The sequence below is a fragment of the Drosophila sulfurigaster genome, chromosome X, assembly GCF_023558435.1.
Source record: "Drosophila sulfurigaster albostrigata strain 15112-1811.04 chromosome X, ASM2355843v2, whole genome shotgun sequence".
Taxonomy (NCBI): Eukaryota; Metazoa; Arthropoda; class Insecta; order Diptera; family Drosophilidae; genus Drosophila; species Drosophila sulfurigaster.
The window spans coordinates 21,715,362-21,726,708 of record NC_084885.1 but is presented as its reverse complement, the minus strand read 5'-3'; the positions used below and the strand labels follow the sequence as shown (position 1 = coordinate 21,726,708).

At 34.9% G+C, this 11,347-nt stretch overlaps 1 long non-coding RNA gene across 1 annotated transcript; it reads right to left on the bottom strand.

Annotated features, from left to right (window-relative positions):
- Positions 1-5,747: 5,747 nt before the first annotated feature.
- LOC133849183 (uncharacterized) lies at positions 5,748-6,433 on the bottom strand. Its single transcript, XR_009895337.1, has 3 exons — positions 6,176-6,433; positions 5,977-6,102; positions 5,748-5,906 (listed from the first exon to the last, which is right to left on the bottom strand). It is a non-coding gene; the product is annotated as an uncharacterized LOC133849183 (long non-coding RNA).
- Between the last annotated feature and the right edge of the window lie 4,914 nt (positions 6,434-11,347).

Below are 11,347 nucleotides of genomic sequence, written 5' to 3'. Positions count from 1 at the left end.
CTATCAATCTGCCACTGGCCCAACCTCAGTCTAATGGCAAATTTGCATTCATGCACAGATACCCTTGCACTCAAACCGGGTATATTAACAGTTAGTTTGTTAAATTTGATTTAATTTTTTATATTTTTTTAATCATTCATTAAATCAAAACAAAACTCAAAAAAAACTCAAATCAACTCAACATTTTATGTTAACATCCTATTAATTTTTCTTTCCTAAAAGCAAGCATTGTTAATAATAGTTATATTATCAAAAAAACAAATATTTCTAATTATTTCAGACATTTACCAATAATTCTTAAATATAAACAATATTTTAAAAATTAGTAAAGTATTAATAATAATATTAACTTGAAGAAGCTGTTCTTGTTGCTGTAATTATTGTTAAACAATCGTTGATAAATATCTTCAATATCCAGCTGATAGTTTGTTTTTAACTTACTCATCAGCCGCCAGCATCGTATAATGGATGTTTAACTTTTTCGATATCGCTTTAATCACTGGAATCAATGGCATCACTTAAAGGACTTAAATCACTTGTATCACTTAAATCATTTGAATGACTTGAATCACTTGAAATGCTTGAAATACTTGAATCAGAGTCAGAGTCAAAAAATTGTCCTAGCTTTTCTTCATCTAAATGCTATTCGAACAAATTAACGATTTATGCACTCTTCTCTTCTAATCGAAATTGATTCCCTTTCGAACTCACCTCATAATAGACGAATCGTGCGCGACAAAGCGGACAGCGGCGTTTCAATTTGTTGTGGAAAAGATAATTATTTACACACTCTTCGCAAAAAGTGTGTTTACAATTAAGTTTTACCGTATTCGTCAAGCTCATTAGGCAAATGGCGCATAATTCAGTACTTTCACTCTCCATTATGCTTATAAACCGTTGCGACTTAAAATTATTATAATTATTATTTTATAATTTTTTTACAAATTTTATTTTCGCTTGACTTACAACGACTACACAGCAAATCTATATGGGAGCCTACTGTGATTGAAAAACGAATATATGACAAAAGAAATTTAACATTACAGTCTTAATGACAAAAAAAAATTAAATTTTAAAAATTATTAAAGTATTAATAATTACTATTATCAAAAAACTTGTAAACTATAAATTAAAGAAATATTTAAAAGGAATGAAAATATTTCGATTTTTTTACAAAGTTACCAATAATTTTTTATGATTAGAAAACTATTTTAAAAATTAGAAAAGTATTAATAATAAAAATATTACCAAAAAATATATCAAATACAAAGAAATTTCCTCAACAATTTCTAAAAAATAATAATTTTTTAAATATTTCTAAAAACAATATTTTTAGAATTTTGTATGAAATTATAATACATAGTAGTTGTTGAATAATAATTTTTGAGCGATTTATTAATTCCATTTGATTTGCGAAAAACTCTCAGTTTTGTTTGGTGCAACCAAACGAATTATCTCCAAGCTAATTACAAGACTTATCGTGGTCAATTATGTAGAAAACATCTAGTAGCAATTATTCTCAGTGTTGTCGGCAAACCCGCAACTAAATTATTCGAGGCAAGGGTAAACAGTGCAAGCGAAGGCGAACAAATTCGCTCTATTCATGAGAACGTTGAGCGTTTTTCTTGTTGTTTTCCTTGATTTAGTTGGGAGTTGCTTTTGACGATTTAACAGCTCCCAAGTTGGCAATAAACGAAATTTTAATGCAACAAAAGTAGCCCCAAAGAATCGCCAGACTGAAGAGCGAGAGTGGCCTACAACACACTTTGAATTAGACTTAGAGATACAATATGATAAGCCTTTGAAGCACACACACACACAGCACAGTAGCCAAAGATTATTTGTTTTGCAGGGCGACAGAGACAGAGAGAAAGAGAAAGAGGGAGAGGGAGAGAGTGAAAAGAGGTATTCCATTCCTTGCTTGTTTGCTTTACTCGTTGCCCATCTCCGACTCAGTCTCAGTCGCAGTCTCAGTCCGTGGAGCGTCATTTGAGGACGATGAATGTTGGCAGCAAGCGCCCTGGCACTCAAAGGGAATTTTCTATCAGCTTATGGCTATGTCATAGCCATAGCTATAGTATACGACTACAACTATATATATAGTATATATATGTTTTGTATGCTTTGGTATGGGTCTACGTAGCATGGATAATAGTGGATGCTTGTCCATATATACTACATACATATATAAATATATATAACTAGGACGCTTCTTTGTTCTACGTTAGCTTGAAATCGATATGCCTGACAGTCTTACAGTCTCTGTGAATGTGTATGTATGTGTGTGTGCGGGAGGAGCACATTAAAAATTACAATAACTGCCATAAAACTCAACTGAAAACAGAAAAAAAGGGCAATCGAGGGGGCGAGAACAAACAACGCAGTGCCAAATAAAACACTATCCAATTCCGAAGGGTTCTTATCTGCTTCGAACAACTTATTTATGTAGATAATAATCTCTAGAGAAATTCAAGCACACACACACGCACACACACACACACGCACACCCACTGAATTGACGTTTAAGATTTCGATTTGTTAGGTTGAATGTCAAAAGAGCCATTTAGCAATGTTTTTTGCTTCTAAAATATCTGGTTAAGTAGCTGAGCATGTTACGCCAAAGAGCAAACATCTTATATTACAAGCATGCAAATATTTTCGTATATTGAATATGGAAATTACACAAAATTTAGTGAAAAAGAATAAAGCCATTGAAAAGCCAAAGCTGATATTAAAAGCAAAGCAATTGAAAATCAAAAACGATTTGAAATTCCGAGAGTTGAGAAAAAGACAAATTCCTAAAATCAATTTAAAATTGTGTTCTTAAAACAAGACCACTTTAAGAACACATTCCTAAATCTTAAATCTGAAAAATGCCAAATTCTTAAAATAAGATCAAAAATACTGGGTTACAAAATTCTGTAATCCATTGAGATTTGTATAAATTTCTCTCTAATGTAATATTTTCTCTGATCTAATAAGATTTTTGGTCTTCAAACTATACGATTTTGTCCTCTTATTAATAACAAATACGGAATTCTATCAAGTATTCTTGAAATCAAGATGTGTTTTCTTAAAACACTTTTTAGACCAAAATTCTTAGAACTAAGAGCAAAATCTTGATATTAGAACTTTTTTTTCAGTGTGCTATTAATTCAAGTTAATAAGAACTTTACACATATAATTAAAGTTAACTAGAAAATCATAGTAAACAGTTGGCAAATTAGATTCAGTTGCGCTTGCAAATGAGCTCGCTTGGTCTAAAAAGCGTTTGTCGTAGTTGCTCTTGGCCACGGTGCTCCATATGTGGCATGCAGCTTGTGGCAACATCGTGCAATCAACAAGTGTTTTCATTGCAATTAGCGATGCTTCATGCTCTGTCTCTAACTCTCTTGCTGTGCTAGCTGTTTTTCCCTCATTCTCGCTTTTACTGACTACTCTCTGTGAGTTTGTGTATGTATCTGTGTGTGTGTGTGTGTTGGCCTTGCTGACTAATTGACTGGCTTACACAACGCCCACGTTGAGACATGATATGCTCAGCTGTCAGTGTAGAAGTGTAGAAGTTGTACCTACAAAAAATGTGTACAACTATTTGCTGTCTTGTTTTTGTTGCTTCGCTCTTCTATGCAGCGCGCATTTGTAGGCAGGCGGAAATTGTCAGTGCACAATATCCGTTGATTTGTGCGCATGAAAATGAAATCCATTGACATGAAATGACATCCAAGGATGTGCCAGAAAAGGTGGCGCAAATGCCTTAGCAAATTATGCAGCACAGCCCACGTCATCATCATCTTCATCCTCATCATCCTCATCATCATCATCATTGCCGTCAGCAGCAGCAGCAGCAGCAGAAAATGTTATGCCTCATTGTCGCCCACGAACCGGAAATGGATTGCAATGACTTTTCTTAAAGGCAACGGGACTAAAAATCTTCTATACGTAGTATCGCATGACCAATTAGCTGGCCAGGAAATGCAAAAAAAAAAGCAGTAAAGGAAAAATGAGAACTTGTATTTGACGATCTGAACCCAAAGTAAATCAACCCTTTTTTCGTTTAAAGGGTTCATTTCGCTTCTTCTCTTTTTTTTTTGTATTATTTACTTTCAATTCCCCGAACAGCGTCGCAATACACACACACACACACACACACATGTGGTAAAAAGCTTTTGAGGTTGGCAGACATTAACATAAAGAACAGAACTATGCGGCCAGCATGAAATAAATAAATAAATAAATGAATATAAATAATAAAATGTTGCCTAAATTGAATGGAGGACGCGACAAGTAAAAGCTCCACAAAACTCAACTCGACTCGGCAGCCAAATGCTTGTTGCTATTTTGTTCTCCCTTGCCTTTTCTCGAGTTCGCTTTTCTTTTCTTTGCTGGCTTTTGGGTTGGCAACACACAACACCATTCAGGGATCTGGGGACCGAGACAAGCTGGGCTCTGCCAGGTAAGGTAGATAAAGAGGCAACAGAAGCCGAGAGTCGAGAGTCGTTCGACCCAACAATGAAGCCAACGTCACCATCGCCATCGCCGTCGCCTGTCAATATGTGCGTCACAACGGCAGACAGTCAGTCAGTCAGTCAGTCAGGCAGTCAACTTGTCAGTTTTTCTTTGGGGAATGTCAATTGAAATGCCCTTAACGAATAGTTGTGTAATACAGATGTGTCATAAGCTCCGCACATTGCGATATACCAAGTAACTATGTTAACTACCTTTGCTCTATCCATTTATCGAACGATTCACAAATCATTTATTCAACATTTTTGAGTCAGCTTTTTTGGATTGAAAATATGTTTCTCTCTTTAAGAAGTGAAATACTTCTTCTGTTGCCACGTAGAGCATTGCGAGTTCGTTGTCATCTTGCCTTGCTCTTTGTCCTTTTTCTGCTTTTCTTTTTAGGCTACACTTTTGCTTTCAATGCCCTCGAGGGCAACGGGTGAATGAGGGGGAGGAGATGGGTTGGGATGAAAAGGCGAGGAAAAGGCAGCAACACGTCGCGCAGACAAAACTCATAAAGTATATTAACAAAATGTTCGATTGCACTTTGGCTTGGGCATTTTCTTGGCTCCTTTTGGGCCATATCCTTATACTATTTGTTACCTCCCACTCCCACTCCCACCTCTCCTCGCATCGCTTTTGCCCCGCGGCCACCTTGATGGCCTTGCATGACATGCGACTATCAATGTCTCGGGATCTAGTCTGCAATAGTCTACCTTCCTCCCTCTCACTCTCTATCTCTGTCTCTTTTTCTTTGGCAAAAAGGTCGTGGCGTATTTCTCGTTAAAAATTTGAAGCGTCCACATTACGAAAGCACACTCAACTATCCTATCACATTTCAAAGTGTGGAACCTTTTTTTTGTTAGTGCGATAGTCTAGAGTGTCGTTGAGCAGTTGCAATCCCCAAATTAAAATAAAGAGCAAGTCGCAATTGTACTATTCAAAATTCAGTTTTGGCCATGTAATATTATCACATTATTAGATAACTCCCCAAAGGACTTCAATATCTCAGAATCAGTTAATTTAATAAGCGGACTCTTTGACTATTTTGTAACCTGACTTTTTCCAGAGAAGTCGCCCACAAGTCAATTACAAAATCGTGGTTGCGATGGTGTGTTACAAAGTGTTCTTTAATTTGGTGCAGTCCTTCAATCATTTGACTATTGTGTGAAACATTGTAGATAGTTATGAACAAATTACAAGCTAGTTTAGTTTAGTGAGGAAACAATAAAAAGGCAATTAAAGGAAGATACAAATTAAATAAAAAATACAATTTTTTCTCTCTTCTTTTATTTACAATCTAAATAATAAATAAAATGAAATGAAAAGAAAAGAAATTACTTAAAAGAAGAGAAACAAGAATATATTGTCTCGCCAATTTTCTTATGCAGCTGCTATTGTTTCTGTAATTATTGATAAATAATTGTTGTTAAATATCTTCAATATCCAGCTGATAGTTTCTTTTTAACTTACTCATCAGCAGCCAGCATCGTATAATGGATGCTTAACTTTTTCGATATCGCTTTAATCATTGGAATCACTGGAATCACTTGAATAATAGTCAAGAAAAACTCGTCCTAGCTTTTCTTCATTTACATGCTAAGTATTCGAACAAATTAACGATTTATGCACTCTTCTTTTCCAATCGAAATTGATTCCCTTTCGAACTTACCTCATAATAGAATAATCGTGAGCGACAAAGCGGACAGCGGGGATTGAGTTGGTTGTGGAAAAGATAAATATTTACACACTCTTCGCAAAAAGTGTGTTTACAATTAAGTTTTACCGCATTCGTCAAGCTCATTCGGCAAATGGCGCATAATTCAGTAATTGCACTCTCCATTATGTTTATAAAGCGTTCAAACTTGATATTATTATTATATTTTATCTTGACTACACAGCAAATCGATATAGGAGCCTACTTTGATTGAAAGTCGAAAATATGACAGAAAAATTGAACATACTCGTAACAAATATAAAAGCTAAGGTCGAGTGTGCTCGTGTTGGAATATCGTAATTCCCAAGCAAAAATAACATTATTCCATATTTAGTATTTAAGGTATTAATTAATAGAACTTCTATGGTCACACTATCATGGTTCCTCTCCGGTAAGAATAAGCTTTCCCTCTCTTCTTTCCTGTTTCTCAAAATGTGCAGAATGCTCGTGGTGTATAAATTAAATAAATAAATAAAAACTCAATTGAACGTGTTTTCCAATAGCTCGACTTTGAGATACGCTGTTGAATATATGGCAACTTATATGTTACGTCTGGTAACATTACAAAAATTGACATTACGAATTACAGTAGAATCCGGTTATAGCGACCAAAAGGAGCAAAATCAAACATTTTTGTTTATTTTTTAGTTGCCATGTTTGTAATAGGTTTTTAAAATAAAACAAATTAATTTTTTAATCAAAGCAAAAAATTTAAAAAAAAAATAGTTCAATTAAATGGTTTTGCCGATCACTTATAAATACACACGTCGTTTGATTCTTAAATTTGTCGGCATTACTTCGCTTTATTTTTTTTCTGGTTGAATTGTGAAAAATTTCTTCGGTATAAGCGGTTTGGCGCTAAAAGCAGAGACATACTAAGCGGGTGCCCTTTCATATAAGTTTGTATGGGGACCTGCAATGACCGGACGGACACTATAATTGGAGTTGATATAACCGGATTCTACTGTACCTCTACCTTCTTCAAAGTTTCTGGTTACAATTTACATACAATATACCCGCTACCCATTTAATTTAAAGCTAACGAGTGCGGTATTATTCTTAAAATATACCAAGTAAAATACAAAACTATACCGAAGGATGTATTTCGTATATCAATAAAGTACTACATTCGAAATATACCATTAAGGTGAAAATATACCATATTGATAGCCAAAGCATCTAAGATCCGATTACAATGGGCGTTGTTTGACCTACAACAATCTGGTATATTTTGCACTCTATGGTATATTTTATATATATTCCCATCAATATACATAATACAGCGTTTGGTATATTTTAGTATTTTTACGGCATATAAATTTAGTATATTTTAAAATGAATACCGCACTATTTAGCTTTTATTCAAAATGAGTAGCGGGGATTCAGAAGTCAAGCCCATTTGACTGCAGCTTTCTTACCTATTTGTTTTTTTTCGCGAAAACTCTTCAGTCTTGTCTTACATCATACACATTAAGTATACGTAAAGGTCAAATGTGTATGTATGTACATACATATATACATATCTGCGGCATACGAGTGGCTAGATATACCAGACATGCAACAGCTGCAACGTGAAGTAATCTAATTAAAAGTTTGTTTGCTGCAACTTGTTCCTAATGATGTCACGCCTACAGATTTGGCGCCAAAATGTAACGCTTCGTCTCATCGTTGGTTATAATCTGCCTCCCCGACACCAAACTCAATGTTTTGCATGTTCTACAGAGAAATACAAACAAACACCACACACACACACATACACATAGATATACACTTATAATGGCTGTGCTCTATTCGCTTTAATTACAATTTATGGATGCTTCGAGTTGAAGCCGGCATACAAAACAAAATGGCAGCAGGTTCAAAAGGTAACACAACCAAAATTGGGGAGGACGAACAGCAACAAATAATGCCCCACAAAAATAAGAAAAATGAAAAAAGCTGAACCAAAAAAAAAAAAAAAAAAAAAAGGAATCGAAAGGAAGGGAGAGCAATGTAATTACATAAAAGCAACAGCAAACCATCTCGACAAGGGCAACGCACGATGCAAAACGATGGCGTTAGAATATCAACAAGAACAACACCAACACCAAGCAACCAACCAACATCTGGCAAAGAAACTCCAGCAATGAGTGAGATCTCAATGAGTGAGTCGACTCGACATGACTCGACTCGACTCGACTCGATTTGGAGTCGAGTTTGCTGCATTGAGTGCTGAGTATTTTGCTCAAAGACACACATAACGCCTGCGTGGTAAAAACACGCTCTCAATTTGGGCCAAGATGACAACAACCGTGGTGCAGCAGCTGGCGAACATTGCTTGAAATCGCCAATGCCAAAGCAAATGTAAACAAAGTGGGAAAGAAATTCATTTAAGAACAATTGAACAGCAATTAATAAAAACAAAAATAAATTGCTCCGATTTTTGGTAATTAAAACATTTGTTTTGGTATTTTTTTGACTTTTAAGCTGATTTTTGAAATTTTTATAGAAATAAATTTTTATAGAATATAGAAAAGATTGACGAATACAAATATACAGATGAATTCAATTCGAAATACAAAAATTGGTTTAGATTAAGGAATAAAGCGTAATAACGTTATTTGAAATAACTCAAAATGAGAAACAAACTTGTATTACATTTAAAAACATGTCAACTCAAGTCGGTTTTGCTTCACTGTGCAGCTGCCACGTTGACGCTGACTAGGGCAAAGGCATTGACATTGCCGACAATTGTGTCAATTCAATGTGCACACACACACACACACCGACACACACATACCGTCACACATACATACATACATATGGTGTTACACGTGCTTAACTGCTGCCGCCTCGCTCGGTTCTGGACATCTTATGTAAGCGCGCCTCTATAGAGCGCCCAGTGGAAATGCTCAAAGCATTACGCATATGACATGGTAAACGCCAAAAAGGGCATTATATAAGGCACCATCAGCAGTAGTAGCAGCAGCAGCGGGCGAAGCATTTTGGTTAAAGCAACCTCGATTGATGGATCTGACGTCACTGACGACGGCAGCTTTAATTGATGTTCTTCTGGCAGCAAACATAAACTACCGAGGCGGCAACGCAACTCAACACAAACTCAACTCGTCTCACATGCGAATACAAAATGAAATAAAAATGAAGACGAACACACATGCACGGCCATATTTTTAATTACCTAAACAAACAAACAAATAAAACGAACAAGAAGCGACGACTTAAAAACTTTCTGGCAATTAATAAAGTTTTTTTTTTCTCTCTCTTTATTTTTTTGTAGTGTTTTTCATTTTTATTTTGGTAAATATTTAGAAACATCAGCAGCAGCAGCAGAAGCAGAAGCAGCAACAACTAAATCAACTGGGCAGCCCTTCTACGTGTTGTTCTTGTTGTTGTTTGCTTTTCAAAAACTTTTACATTTGTGCTGCCTACACATGTTTGTACTTTCGAGTGTGTGTGTTTGTTTGTATGTAAATATGCTGTGCTCAATAAAGGCTTCTCTGCCAGCTCTGTCAGATCCTTTTTACAAAAAAAAAAACGGACCACGGAACGATGGCGAACGAGAAACGAAACCAGAAATGCACCCACAAATTAAATAAAAATCTTGTTGGCAAATGAACAACTATTATCGCAGTTACGAAGTTGAAATACCCTTGAACGTAATCACAACTCATATGTTGGGATGGATGCAGCCCACATCAACTTTCAGCAGCTCTTTCATTTTGCACAACTAGAACTTTTATTTGAAATTAATTTACTGCAAAACTATTTTTGAATAGCGCTGATATCTCCACACAGAAAGTACCTCGATTATGTAATTATTAAATATGCAACCAACTAAATATTTATAGGAAAGAAGGGTATAATAAAAGTAAATAAATAAATGAAACTAAATACAAGAAGCAACCAAGGAAAAATGAAAAGGTTGGTCTCGGCTTTCTTTCTTCTTTTTTTCCGGCTTGTGCTTTGATGATTTTTTTTTTTTTTTTGGGCTGCGGCTAAAGACTAATCTCAGTCCAGCAAAAAGTGCCGAAAAGGTTGTTGACATTTAGCCAAAAATGCCTTTTCATTATTTATTCAACCTGTAACATAATTACTTCGCTTCATAAAATTGAAATAGAAATTACAATAATTAAAGAAATAACAAATTGAAAACGAAAAGGAAAAAGAAATAAAAGTCAATTCGTTTACGTGAATTCTAAAAATAGGCAAATTTCTGTTTGCATCTCCCCTTCATCCCATCTCATCGCCGCAATACGTTGACTACATCCATTTGGGTTATTGGTTTTGTGGCAAACATTGCCAGCGATCCGATCTGGTTTCATTTCTCTAACAAGCTTGACAACTTACAACATGTTCCACGGTGTCAACGTCAATGTCTGGCAAACAAATGGAGTTGCTGCCATTTCTCTATCGTCGTCGTCGTCGTCGTCGTTGTCGCTGTCGTTGCTATTTGACAGCAGCCTTTATTTTGGCCAAGTTTCGACGTGCTTTTACTATATTCCCGTAGATTTTGATGCTTAGGTTTAATCAAACGAATTTATTTCACCGCATTTCACACGAGCTTTACTTTTCCCAATTGACTTTTCTCATAGCTTACAACTATCTATACAAGGCAAAACAAAAAACAAGTCAAAAAGCTACACTCGAGTGTGCTCGACGGTGATATATCTAAAAGCCATTTTAAATAAAAGTAAATCAGTGCTGGTTTATTCTTAAGAACTATCGAATAATATAATATATTTGTCGAATATTCCAAAGAATTCGGTATTATTTTTAAAATGTGCCAAATTAATATATAGCAAAAATACTAAAATAGACCAATGTCTATATTTAGTATATCGAATTGTATATTCGGCATTATTTTTTAAATATATCGAATAATATACCGTGAAAATACTAAAAATATACCACAGACCATATTTGGTAAGTCTAATTAATATACCGCAAAAATACTAAAATATACCAAATACTAAAAAATATACCGCAGACCATATTTGGTATATCGAATATTCCAATGGATTGTATATTCGGTATTATTTTTAAACCATGTCTAATTAATATACCGCAAAAATATTAAAATATACCAATGTCTATATTTGGTATATCAAATTGAACATTATTTTAAAA